A 14,915-nucleotide genomic window follows, 5' to 3' on the forward strand; every position below is an offset into this window, starting at 1 on the left:
AAGGCCAAGGATTATTGCACAGTTTATGTTCCGCAACTGGTAGTTTTGGCTCACCTTGCAAAATGAATATGCAAGAAGTAGAACTATCAGAATATATTAGTATACAGAGAGTTGGTCAGTGCGTTTGTGCATGAGGCTTAAATTAAAATTCACACCTCATTCAAAACGTCTCTCTCTGGGGGTTTCCGTGACTGCAACGTCCAGAAAAGCTCACCCAGGTACTGCAGTATCGACAAGGCCTTCAGAAATGCCTTCCATTGTTTTTGTGCCACGTGAGGTGTGTCAAAAAAGTTCCAGGACCGGTGTCACAAAAAGGTGTACCGTATTTTCCGCACTATAAGGCACACTTCAATGAATGGCGCATTTTAAAACTTTGTCCGTATATATAAGATACTATATACATTTGGCCCACGGGCCGGACTTTGGACACGCCTGCTGCAGTGGCTCAGTAATGGTCCATATATAAAGCGCACCTGATTATAAGGCGCACTGTCGGCTTTTGAGAAAATTGGAGGTTTTTAGGTGCGCCTTATAGTACGGAAAATACAGTACTTCAAATCCAAACTCTAAGGGGTAAGGTAAGTTTATAAAAATATTTATTTTTCAACACCAGCCCTGGAACTTCTCTGATATATCTTCTATATTGTATTTGCAAATCTTGCATATGCCTGATAGAATACTGGTCAGCTTCCAAGGAAATGGATTTTAGTGACCTGAGATCTGGCATTCAGAAAAGATTTTCAGTGCAATATAACACTTGGAGCTCCAGGTGCCATTCATTATTGTGTGGATGAGAGCAAAAGCTTTTACTGCATCTTAATGTAAGTTTTTCGGAAGAGTCTATAAATAGCCTTAGAAGTTGAAAACACTGCAGTGGGGCGGTGCAAAGGTTAATGTATCAGAGATCTCTCTTGCCTTTCTTCAATCAAGGAACTTGGGACCTCAAGGACGCTAAGCTGTTTGGTACATCTCAGACTAAAAGGAGTCTTTGGAAAAAAATGACATGCAGTTCAGCTGAAGTCAAAATGGAACAAAAGGGCGGAAAATTGTGCTAATGTAAATTGTGCCTTGTGGCACATCGTAGACACTTGAGTTCACAAAGAAACTGTGCCTTGATATTATATAATTGCTGAACTTGATTTAGCACTCCAGTCCCAGTTTTTAGATTCAAACGATGATGTCATAAAGCGGAAAAAGCAGGATAATTAAAACACACCAAGCTGTCTTTAGAGAACACATGAGACAAGTATAACATCCCTTCCCAGAGTTAAGCTTTGGACTCAGAGCGGGGGCTTCTGGACTCACACGAGAGCAGGTCCAGCATGCAAAATGAGAACGGAAGCCATGAGAACAAAAGTTGCTTAGCATAGCTTAGCATAAGATTTTAGACATTACGCATGCAATGTAAACATGGTCCATATTCAGTTATGGTGCTCATGAGGAGCGACTTGAGTAATGATGCGGGGCTCAATCATCCCACTAATCATTCATTCCTATTTTTTTTCCCCTCACTCATGACTCCTTGCTTTGACCCATTCAAACATTTTAATGCAGCCATTTATTACACCATCACCTATCAATCTCAGCAGCAATATCAATTAATCGTGATCATTCGAGCTGTCAATCTGAAAGTCTTTCAAGGCTAAAAGCAATTTGCTGCTAGCCTGATTGTCGTACATCACAAATAATGTTCTGCTACCCTCAAACGTGAGAGTGGAAAAGGTACGGCGAATCCAATCTCTTAGCCACGGGTCAATCAGTAACGATGCCTTGCAACTTTTGAAGTACAGAAGACGATATCATTCATATGCGAGATTCTAAGCAGAGTTGGCCAGGCTGTACGCCGTATTCCTCACTCCTCAGGCACCATTCACATTAGCTTTCTTATCAATCCAATTAGCTGCTTCTGCTGTGAGCAGCTCATGGCACTGCAGAGGAGAGCTGCATTAAGCCGCGTCAAGCTTTATGTAGAACCAAAGTGGTGATCTGAATTGTAGGGGGAGGAGACTATCGCACAATCAATCAAGCTGATGGAGAGACTTACACAGGATAAGTAAAATAATTCTAAAAAAGATCTTTAGGTCTGCATGAACCAGTTGAAAATGTAAAAGTACCCTTAAGCACTGACGTGACTGATGTTATAACTAATGCCTATAGTCTTCACGACATGGATCACCAGCGACCCATGGGAGATCAAGCTAGCTTGACAAATGGGTCTCGAGGTCTCCTAGAAGGCAACCAAACTTAAAGGGTTAGCAAACTGGAACAAATGGGGCATTCAGTAATCACGGTTTATGGTATTAATAATTAACCTTGGCTATCAATTAATCAGCGTTAAAATTGTACAAGCGCAACACGCCACAATTGGTCTTAACCGCCATGATTTCATTTTTAAAAATACATTGAACATTTTCTTGTAGGATAACTCCAAATTATTCAAACGGAAAATATGTAATATTTGGTTAGAAAAAGAAAAAAAAAAGTAAATATGAGCTTAATTTCATGTTACTGCAAAACGGGCCTTATTTGGGTTTGGAGCTAGTAACTCCTAGCATTAGCACCCGTTTAAATATTTAAAGCTGTCTGTGTGTGGTGAAATAAAGAAAACAAATCACCCTTAAAGAGTTAATAGTTGACCACCATGTCGTTAACCCATCAAAAAGTAATATTGCCTGAAAGTGAATGGATGGGCTAATATATAAACATGATGGTGGTGGATCTCAGGGACAGAGGAGATTGTGCTAATCAATCTAATGCCTCTCCTACCGCAGTAATCATTTCCACAGGCAACATGGCACCTCATTATGCTGATTCACTCATGGTGTCAGTCAAATTCAGGACATTCACATCAAGCCTCGGCTGCATCATGCATGCAAACAACAGGTATCCAGATACAGAAATAGCACCAATGTATTTCATTCCTATTTTGTCAGGAAAACATACCCAGACCGACAACTCAACAAGGGTCACTGTGCGACCTTTCAACCACCCCTAAATCCACCTCAATATACTGTATATGCAAATGCAAAGTGGCTGTTCTCCAATAGGCTATGAAAACGGGGTAATTTAAAAAAATGCCACACCATGAAGACGAGATGAGAGAAGGCGAAGAACAGAAGCGTCATTTAATGGACATCACTGGAACCTCAATCTATCCAGCTATAGGAGTCTCTCCTCTTGGGAAAACTGAACTCTAACCAAGTCTCCTGCAATGACTAATAGTCTGCAAAAAGAAAAGAAGGTAGAGACTAAAAATAACCACAGAGTGACATTACGTGATCTTTTACCCGATATTTTTGCTCAATAAGAAAACCATTTGTTGTTTCCTCCATCTTGTCTCTTTCTCTAGCTACTCTCCATCAGATAAAAGAAAGAAGGTCTCACATGTCCCCTGGACATTTTAATTAGCTGGTCTTTAATTCAGCCTGACCCCCTTTCAACTGTGATCAACCAGTGAGAGCATTGATAAGGACCTGCCATTCACAATAAAGCAGCAGTATAACCCAAAAGCAAATCTGTCTCTCTCGTATTTGTCGACGCTGTCCAACTGTGCCATCGCAGGAGATTTGCCCAAGGCTGAGTGCAAACTAAAAAGACAATGACAATATGGCACGTGAGCTACGCTCATTCATGTCTGCTCTCCATTTATGACAGCGTGGGCTGAAACCGGGTAGCAGAGCAATGTGCCTGATTTTTAATTGTCGGGGGGGGTTTGTGAAAGCAGAATTAATGCGGGATTGTTTTTGGATTTCATTCCTGAAGGCAGGCACAATGTCGTGAAACAAACACCAGCCTTGGGTTTAATGAGGCCCAGTGAAACCAAAAATAACTTCTACCAAAATAAAACATCTGAAGAGTAAAAAAATAAATAAATAAAAAATACAGCAGGTTATGTTTTAATTTCATCCTGTTCTATTTGCAACCTTTAAGTCACAAAAAGACTTTTTGGTGCTTTGATACCTCTAATTGCAAAAATGGTGACTCAATAAAATAATGAGCTCAGTTTGCATAGGCCTGCTGTCAGACTCAAAGTCAAAGTCTTCTTTATTGTCAATTTCTTCACATGCCAAGACACAAAGAAATCGAAATTACGTTCCCACTATCCCACGGTGACAAGACATAGTACACAATATACATACAAGTAAACAACACAAAAAATATAAACAAGAAGGCACAAACAAAGAATAAATAAGAGTGATGAAGGAATAATAAATAAACAAATAACATAATAAATAAGAGGAGCAAAAATATTCTGTTTTTGAGACCATCACCTGGCTCTCCAAAATACAAGAGGAATATATTTGCAGATCAGATCAGGTTCGATTTAAAAACTGGGATACAGATCAGGCATGCAAAGTGAGCCACAGAGAAAAGCTCAAGACAAATCCTCAGCCAACTGAGTTTTGCATGGCTACCCTCAGTGTGTGCCATTAGCCTTACAGGAAGGAGCAAGAGAAACCCCCCGCCCCATCCAAAACTAAATATTCACCTGATAAAACTCGAGATGAAACAAAGACGGCAAAACTGCATAGAAGTGTTGCGTTTAAGTTTGTTTGATCGTCACACTGACAACACATGTTCTGATTCCTCCGACTACAGCATATTCCCACTCGGATATCATGTCTTTTTCCCAAATTTTTCTCCCACATTTTTTTTCTCCCCTAAATCCTCCACCACATACCCGTCCGTCTTTGCCTGAGACTCCACATTGCGTCTTATCCGTCTCGGTTGAGCCTCGTGCGTCTTAAAATTTCTCTCTGTTGGTTTTCGTTCCTCTCTTATTTTTATTTTTACTTCTTTTCATTGAAACCTCTTGAGTGTTCTGCATCATAGCAATTTATAAAAATATAACATGTACACTATAAAATTATATATACGTACGTATATTTATTTATTTACTTATTTATTTATGTATTTATTTATTTATAATTTTATAATAGTAAATTTTTAATTCAGAAAAATACATATACAATTTATAAAAATATATATTTTATAAAATTTTCATATATATATATATATATATAATAGAAATAAAATAAGTCATATATATATAAAATTGAGTTTGTATTAACTTATGCAGTGATGTTACTCCATAAAGCTCAATAATTGATACTTTCGGCATATATCACTGTTTGCGGGCAATAAAACAAAACAGACCAAGAAGGAGAGAAAGCCTTGAACAAACGAGTCCTGGTTGATTTTAATTACCAGACATAAATTTAGTTAATTTGAACCTATCACTTGAAAACATCGCTCACAATTAATTGCCAATTTTGAGAATCGGACTTTTTGGTATATTGTATTGCTGCAGCTGATTCCAACTCAGTGTCCTCCAGCGCAATGTCCCATTTGCCCTGTGACTGACTGCATGCAGAAAAGTGTCAAGGCAGCAAAGATGTCGCTATGCCTGCTAGGCAATATGGAACTATAATAACTTGAGCCTGAAGGCAGCGTGTACTATGTTGTCACAATTTTCAAACGTCATGCAGCTATTCCAGTGGTATGCTTCAATCAAAATGTCAGTCAGTGGCGGATTCATTGTCTATTTTACATGAAACTGACTTCATAATCTGTACTCATCCTTGTAAAAGTCATTTTGACTCTTTCTGGACTATGAGATTTCCCGCTTTGCCCTTCTTCCCTTAATCCACAGCCACTTCAACACAGAATAGGCTAATATATGTCCCAGATTTACACAGCCAACACTTCCAGCGCTTCAGTCAACGTGCTCGCAAGTCGACTTTATGACCAAAAGTAAATAAAAACTTATTTCCAACATCCTGGGTTCACTATTGTGATGTTTTGAATGGATGATTGACAATAAAAGTCTCCAAGTACAAGGAAATTGCTTGTCTATTTTTTGTCTAATAACCTCCTTGAAAAAGTTCGAGTTCAATCCCAAGTCAATTCACAAAGTCTTATTTTAGAATCAACTACAATGTGACCTGATCTGTGTCTGACTTCTCGTCATGAAAAGTTTTGCCTTGCCTTTCGTGCATTTTAACAAAAGCTCCTTTTTCATTCAATCATAATTAAACAAAAAGCAAATCCACCCTGGGCTAACCTTTATGCAGATTATAACCAGTTCATCATGTTAGCTCATTTTTCTAACATCTCCTATTGGCTATGAAGTCTAATTATTTTCTGATTTGGAAGGCACAAAAAAGCTGAAGAATATAAGCTAAGTATTTGTCGTAAAATCCACTTCCACTTGACATGCAGTATACAACCGCCGTTGTTTAATATTATTCCACAAACGCACCGAAGCCTAATAAGCTCCAGCTCCGCCACTATCCCCGTTGAGTAAATAAACGCTGCAGGCCACCACAAGTATGACATTCGCATTTTCCTAAATATTCTCTGTTTGTTTCTCTTTGAAAAGTAATTGGCTAAGCAGCGACAGCCCTCGCAGAGTACAGGTGGCGAGCCGTGATCTCTTCAGCCATCCTGTGAAAGTTCTTTGGCCCTGGGCGTACTGGCACTGCCAGAGTCCTCGTACCTGTCTGCCTGAGTAATCTGCCAGGGAGCAGACAAACATCAGTGGCTCTTATCTCCACTTTCCAGGAGCAGTCAGGGAAGAAGCAGAGAAAGGCCACGGGGCCCGGCGGCAACCGACACCAGACTGAATTCAGCCGACACAAAAAAAAATGCAAACAGTTCATTAAATCCAAGCAGGCGCACAAATAAAATTGCATTCACAAGCACGCCAAAAACTGGGAAGAAGAGACAGCCTTCATTCAGCATTCCCCCCCCCCCCCCCCATTGAAAGACTATATAAAATGTTTTATTTGATTGCAATGCAGGTAAACATCAATGTTTACAGGCCAGGATCAATGCGACGGCACCCGGAGTGCTACAAAGATAACGCTAATGAGCATGACACACCAGCAAGCGTCTTTCATTCCCAGCATGGCTGAGCAAAAAGGATTCACCCGACGGCAACACTAAACAGAGCGGTTGACACGTACTATGTGGGGGGGAGGGGGGGTTTGGTATTATACGCCATCTGCACCAAAGTGATAGTCAATACTTGCATCTCATGCAAGATTGCACATGTGGGCAATGAAACTGAAACCATCTCCACAAACCCATTTGCAATGTGCCAGAGTTGGTAAAAAGTCACTCTGACAGTAGTTGATTTCGCCTCGGAGAAATTTGTCTTACAGTGGGTGTTTATATTCGCGGGAGCTGCCTGTGGGAGAGTAGTAGCTTGAAAAATTATGAAAAGCATACGGTCTGTCACTTTGCACTTGCCTTCTCTTCCTACGTTAATTAAAAAGCATTTAAAGACGGCAGGACGCTAGCAGGCAGAGTTGACAAAAATTGGACTTCACTAAGAATATCGCTATTTTTGGAATAATGTGACTTAAAGTGTAACAAGGAGTCCTACAAATAATTTAGTTACTCAAAAGCGGTACTTACCAACTCGCATCTATCTTGAGGGCTATGCATACGTGATCTGATTGGGTTGGATTTTAAGTTACTGTGGTCTCCACATGGAATGGTTGTAAAAAGATTATATCCACAAATTTAGCAAAATATTTACTCAAGTAAAATTAACGGGGAAATTGTAGCTTATCACTATTTACCTCTGCTGACAATGACATGATTTACAGAAACTAGACAGGTAGTAGCAGGTACTATTTAAAGTACTGTACTTGGTCACAGTGGCGTAGCTAGTAGGGGGATCGCGAGGGCACTGCCTCCCCCTGAAATTTCTGCATCTTTGGCCAAAACTCAGATGCCAAGACGTAAATATATGAAACTAATTACATGGTTTACAGAAACTAGACAGGTAGCAGGTACTATTTAAAGTAATGTACTTGGTCACAGTGGCGTAGCTAGTAGGGGGGTCGCGGGGGCACTGCCCCCCCTGAATTATCTGCATTTTTGGCCAAAAGTCAGATGCCAAGATGTAAATATAAAGAGACTCACTGTCATTACATTTGTTAGCTTGTTTTGACTGAGATTCAATGTAATGTGATTCTTTTTTTCTTAACTTGTCTCTTCAGTTGACATACCTTTTTAAAACCCTGCACTAGAAAATATTTTTTTTATACCTTTACAGCTTGAACAAATCTATCCACTCAGTCTGTACCCCTACTTTTACCCCTCCCTGCAACAATAAACAAAAGACAATAGGTAGCAGGGTACAAGGAAGCTTTCAGGCAATGGCACATTTTGTCCTTTAAATCAGAAGCAATAAAAATGTCTTTTCCGAGAGGGCATCTTCATCTGCAGTGCACAAAAAAATAAGCGGGAGGTCAGGAAGAAAGTGAAGCTATGAGCCTGAGAGAACAGCAAAGGGGACACGACTGCAAATTCGAATGACCTCTGTTTGTGTTTGCTGCTTGCATAAAAAAGTCGCAAGGACTGTTTTAATGGGAAGAGACGACCGAAAAAAAAGAACAAAAATAATGACGCATTTTGTCCTTTTTTGTTGTTTTGTTTGGATGCTTGAAGTTTATTTCGCCCTTGAATGAAATTATTTACAGCTGTCACAAGTCTGACAGCAACATTCCTTGTTTTGCATGGTCACTAAAAAAAAACACTCGCTGATCTCACCTTGGATTGTGTTGAATAATTCAGAAAAATTGATACCATGGTTTGGGGGGAGAAAAAAAAAAAGTCAATTAAGTTGTTTGGTAGAATTCCATATCGCAGCTGTCGCCTTCGTAGGCACACGTCCAAACATTGCCATCTTATCAATTGTAAAGCTCCAGCGCTTCCTGGTGCTGTCAATCCCCAAATGTGAAGTTTGAAAAACGATAAGGAAGACAGCAACATCTTCTTACCTTTGATTTCTTGAGGTGCGGGGTTTCTAATCCATGTTGCGGTGCACCAGGTTGTCAGATGTCAGTGGTTGTACAAGCCACTTAGCTTCTCGGCATCTCACAAGCTCAAACTCGTTTGGATTCCGTTAAATGAGAATCGGCGTCGATACAATCTGAAAGGAAAGATGAGAAAAATCTTTGAGGAAACATTTTGATGACTGTAAACAAAATTGATTTCATTGTTGTAAATATTTTCTTTAAGGATGCTTTTCCGCCCCAGAGGCAAAAAAACGACTTAACGTCTGCATTTTTAATCATCGTCCTGGTGGCACTGCAGAGGACATCCAAAATCCACATGAGGATTGGCTGTGTAAAATGCAGCTTCAGAATTTACTGTCCATTTTTGCTGATGTTTGTTTTACTTTGTCCCTTACTCAGCAGCCTTCCCCTTTATTTAGCGCCTTCAACATTTTTCATGCTGTCACAGTGTATACATTGAGTAACTTCTCAAACTCATCGGCATTCAAAAGTGGGTAGAACGTGCACGTTTGCACTGTAATTACTAATTATATTTGTAATATGTGGCTCATGTATTTATAATTAGCATTCATCTTGTAGCGTTCCTTGTTAATGGCATGTAAAATAGAATCATGCCAAATGGCTTATTCCGCTGTTGCTACCCACTCTTGTTTGTTGGGTTGGCTGAGAGACATTTCATCAGTAGCAAAGAAGAAAATATTGTCACTTTTACAAATTCAATCACTATGCAAATATATCTGATACTGTATAAAACTCATTCCGTCCTCAGTCAAGTTGGTTAATTCGCATGGACAGCCAATATGATTAAGTCGAGATGCACGATATGGACAAAAATATTTTGAATCCTGAAACAGATAATTTTCTATCCCACTAAAAGATACAGTATTATTATTACTGTATTAATTAATACAGCACTTTTTCTTAAAACTATATAAAATTATTGGCAACTTCCTGGGATGGTTTCAGCATGTATATATACTACTGTAGACCACAATATAAGGAATTAAAAGAATTAACAATAAAATATAAATAAAAATATCCAAAATAAAAATATAACAACAATAGTGTATTCATTTCCAACAAAATGTTGGAGGTATTAAGAGGTGTATAGAATATAAATAAAAATATAAATATATAAAATAAAAATATAATAATATTATGTATTCATTTCCAACAAGATATTGGTGGTATTAAGAGATGGAATAAATCACTTACACTGAAAGCCCATGTCGAAAATGCCCCTGCCACAGTATGTTATATTGATGTACGATTGTTTGTATTCCTGTATGCAGCTGTCCCTTGCCCCAAGACAAATTTCTCTTTCGGGAGACATATAAAGAGCAGCCTCGAACCTTTTGTCAACTCCAGCGCCTTTCACATGACCACCTAAAATGTTGTTGTTTTTTTGTTCACTCCTTTATATCAAAAGAAACGGTCACATCCCCCCAGATACACACACGTAATGATCTGAATGTGCAAAGGAACTAAAGTTTCTGTATATCAAAAAGCCCTGTGATCTGGTGCATGGCTGTTTGGTATTTTATTCCAATATCAACAGGAGTGTGAAATCATCATGACAAGATTGTCATCCAAGAATTAAAGCATCCAGTGTTGCCTTTTCCTGCCTACATTTATTCTGCCAGAACATCCACTTGTCCGAAATCGTGCACACTTTGTTCTGTAGATTTACAGTTGATTCCCCAATGAATATTTCAGCTCTTGGAGTGAACGTGGAATAAATAATAATGCTACTGGAACTTTTGAAGAGCACAAATGGAAAGCTTTGAGTGAAAGGCAATTCATCCCTTTATCAGACTGCCATTACTTTTGTCTCGATTGTTTGCAAAAACAAGGACCCGTATATCCCCAACCCCACCAAAAATGTCAATTTTAAATCGAGTTCCAGTTCATCCAACCTTAAAGAGGAAAAGTGATGTTTTAAAAAAAAAAAAAAAGGCAATTTCCACATTCACAACCGCATAGTAATTTAGCTTATTTAATATGAGTCTCCCAATGTGTAATACTTTTGAAAAAAATCTGCATCCATTCTCATTTCAATGTGAAAAAGAGTCACAAGCACCAGTAAAGCAGATGATTGTCATTTTTTTTTTTTTTTTTTTTTTAAATATTAAATTAACAAGCGGCAGAAGAGGTACTTATGTTGAAAGCAGGGATGAAGGCTGAAAATAGATGAAGGGATCCGACTCGGGCTGAAGCACCCTGAAGGGCACTTTGTTCTACTCAAATGATTTGTCTTGTTTTTAAATGTCATCAGGAGAGAAGCTCTTTGACAACAACCTCCGCCCCCTTCTCACCCCCCACCCCCACCCTCTCAAAAATACAGAATGGGAGAAACATGGTGAATTAATAAATTCATGACTACGGCAGTGATAGAGGTGGAATTTGCTCCTCAATTGCTCTGCTATAAAACCAAATGAGGCAAATGACGCTTCTTTGGTAATAATGAAATGATAAAATCACAGGTGGTGAGTTTGTAACCCCAAAATGTACAGTTTATCATCAGGGAGCAATAAAAAATTTTTTTAAAAATAAATAAAAAGAGAACTACTGCTGGGATTTTTTTTTTTAAATATGTACAATTACTGAATGGCAGAAACTAGATTATATAAAAAAATAAAATAAAATTCAAGCATTTGGGACCATTTGTGAAGAGAAACAATATCAGTTGGGCTTAATTTATCAATAAACTTGCATTTTGACTGTAAACTGGTTTGGCGTAACCTCAAAACCTGTAGTAAAGAATTTCGTGGAGATCTTCCCGAGAGTCCTGCAGCTAACACAAAAAAACTTAAATTGCAATTAACATGCTTACAAAATCTACACTCAAGTTTGTTTAATAATTCAAGGCCAATCTTCTTTTAATTAGGAACATTTTTTGAAAGGAACCAAGTCCTAGAGGTGTGCGTCACAAATCTCCACTTGTTTACCTGACAAAAAATAAAACTAATCAAAACTGGTTTTAGATTTGAAACACCAAATCGCTCAACATGCAGTGCAAAATTTGCAGCCTCAAGCAGATAATTGCCTTCAACCACCCCAGTGAGTCCAAATTTAAACAAAACAATCCTCTTAGTGCAGGAAGACTTGAAGGTGTTCTCAAACCAACATTTCACTTTTAACTCAAGTCATGTTGCACATACATTACAATTGCCTGTAAAATTAATCAAGGTTTTACGATAGTGAAATTAATTTCATCTGGAATAAATCATTTGACTTGACAATGAAAAACAATGGATTGCTTTTGACCTTGAAAATGTTTCTCTATCTGTGCCAAAATGACTGCTCGAGCCGCCAATCACATAAAGACAATTACAATTCCAGTGTTCATAATTAAAAGGCATCCCCATGGTGCATAAAATCAACTTTTGATTCAATAATAAAATCCAACAGAATTTCTAATCACCTTTCCACGAGCCCATTCCGAAAAGTGAAAATGTCATTTGCAGTCAAACTGTGCCCTAAATTACCTGCAACAGCCAGAATCACGAAATATGAACATTGACGTTTGGCCAGGGAATCAATGTAATATGCCAAGAGAAACGAGTCCGTATGGATTATCATGTTTGGTTTTGACACAACCATCAATCAATGTAGGTAATCCGCAAACTTGGACAAATTAGACAAAAAAGGTTCAAGATGCAGTTCAGCCAAAAGGTCAGTTTTGTAATCTTTGTTGCATCAGAGTCTGGCTCAATTTCTAATTGGGTTGCGTCCACCTGACAAGAGCCGTAAAACACAAGCGCCTAAGAATCGTTTCATGAAAAGTCGTCAAGGACGCCGATACTAGTCTCCAAATCTAAAATTCACTTGCGTCAGTGTTAAAATCTTGCAATCACAAAGCAGGACTGGGCGCTTGAGAAGCAACACTGAAAACTTGGACTGTTGCACTTTGGTTGTAAATATTTGGAAAGTCAAACATTCTGCTACATTACTCCCCATGCTCAGTGCAGCGCATCTGTTCACTTCATGGCAAGTAAACCTGTCGACAATTTCGGCATTTGGAGCCTCCAGCTACAGTAGCCAAGAAGAAAATCACAAATCTGTTTTTTTGGTCTTTAACAGGGTCTGACACGTCTTAATCGCTCCAAAACATGTCTCCATTATCAACTGTTTTTCTTCAATCCAGCAAACATGGCCTGCTTGCTATTTATTTACGGATTTGTGAAGCAATTCTTTTGGTGTGCCACAACTAAAAAAGCCCGGCGCCAGATTTCCGATATTCACTTTCCTCAGTTGCCATTTTCAACTATGTGGTGTGAAGGAATACGGTTGCCTATCAGTCCGTGCCGCGACCCCAATTGGAAAGCCATATTCATTGCATCACAAGAGAAATGAAAGGCAGCTGCGCGCCGCCCGGGCGGTCTGCAGAGAGCCGATAAAACGTTTAGAATTCACGAGCTGTCATTACACCGTCCGTGATACTGACCCGTGTCACTCTTTTGCCATCAAACCTCAGGTGGGATTGCCCAGGGACATTCGGTGAAAAGTTGAACACAGGAAATACGCAACGGGCTTATGGAAACAAATCCTCGTCTTAGTCCGTGCCAACGGATATTTAAGTAGTAAGAATCGAAACAAAGAACTAATCCGTGTATTGTCCATTCAAATTTGTGAAGATTTCTGGAACCAAAATCCGTACTAGTATTAATTTAAGACAAGGAAGAAAGTCAGTGGAAAGCCGAAAAATGGGCAGCAGCAGATTAAAGTTGGAATTGGTGACAGATGTGAAAAGTCCAAATGAAAACATTTTCAGAGGTGCTCAAGATTGCAACATGTGAAGTAACACTTACATATGGGAATTGTCCAATTAGATTCCTGATGATGCAAAATGGCAATATCACAGGCCAACTCACTATAAGCAAAGTTTTACAATTATTTTATATGACTTAATTAATATTTTTCTGAAAAATACGCCTCTAAAGTTCCACAGAAATCTAAAGTGTGATCCACATTTAAGCAAAAATAACAAATACCAAAAAGACTTGACAAGTCATTTTTTTCCTTTTGCCAGTTTGACAAATTAAATATGTCGACATATTTTTGTCTAAGCTGCTAAGTACAATTAGTCAACAAAAATAATAAAATCACTGTTGACCAAAAATGAGATAAAGCAGCTATTTTCAATTTTGTTTGCTTTCAAGGGAAAACTAGATTCTATCTCCAAACAAATGATGTTAACTAATGCAAAGTAATAGTAAACAGATGTTTTTGACTTTAGAATGTTCCACTTTATACATTCCAGATTAGCATATATAAACCAAATTGAAAATGAATTTTACTTTTACTTAATTATCATCAGATGAATTATTTTGACCAATGATTGCAGTTGCCAACTATAAGCATTCACTATGTTTGTGGCAAACAGGACACAAAGTAGAAAAGTAAAGGCTACGAAAAGCTAAAAGCAGAAGGGGAGGGCACAGTTCGGAGCAGTGTAGGTTGCGCTGCCACATTAGCCATTGCAGGACAGAGCAGACTCATTTAGTTGTCTGCAGTCGATGCCACTGAATGGCAATAGTGCTTCCTCTGCTGCTGCTCTCAGGGACGTGCCCGGAGTGTTGAGTGGTCTTCTTCCTGTGGCCCTATATCAGTTCTCCACTAGACACACAAAGAGCAGCTGCAAACTCGCTCTCTTTTACTTTCTCACTGTTTCCACCAACCTTGCTTTCATAGCCGATGAAATAGCCTCATTTGCTCACACCGTCCCCGGGGGGGGGAAGTTAAGAAGACAACATTGACCCCCAAACTTAACACTCAGAGGGAACTGAGCTATCTGATTTGGAAAATGAATCAACGTGGACTGGGGCAGCCATCGGGGGAGCCCTAAAAAGACATTTGGAAATGGTGGCAGGGCTGGTAACTGCTATGGATGCTCAATACAGGGTTGGCTTGTGGTGGTACCAGACAGACTCATTGAACCAGGTAGCCAAACTGCTCATGTGTGACAGATACCGATACCAATTACCGATACCACAGGTATTATTGACGCTCAAAATATCCCCCAAAACAAGGACGGATCATTTTAAAGACCTATACATCGCATTATATTATTCTCATTTAAAGGTGCATGGCATGGCAATT

General features: G+C 38.9%; 1 protein-coding gene across 3 annotated transcripts in view; it reads right to left on the reverse strand.

The window, feature by feature from the left end:
• grik4 (glutamate receptor, ionotropic, kainate 4) overlaps positions 1 to 14,915 on the reverse strand; it is a 166,127-nt gene that overhangs the window by 122,749 nt on the left and 28,463 nt on the right. For all 3 annotated transcript variants that reach the window (XR_005099787.1, XM_037266950.1, XM_037266951.1), the window contains exon 2: positions 8,796 to 8,947. The gene's annotated coding sequence lies outside the window, so the exon portion shown is untranslated. The remainder of the gene's footprint in view (positions 1 to 8,795; positions 8,948 to 14,915) is intronic.

This window comes from Syngnathus acus, chromosome 13, assembly GCF_901709675.1.
Source record: "Syngnathus acus chromosome 13, fSynAcu1.2, whole genome shotgun sequence".
NCBI classification, from domain to species: Eukaryota; Metazoa; Chordata; class Actinopteri; order Syngnathiformes; family Syngnathidae; genus Syngnathus; species Syngnathus acus.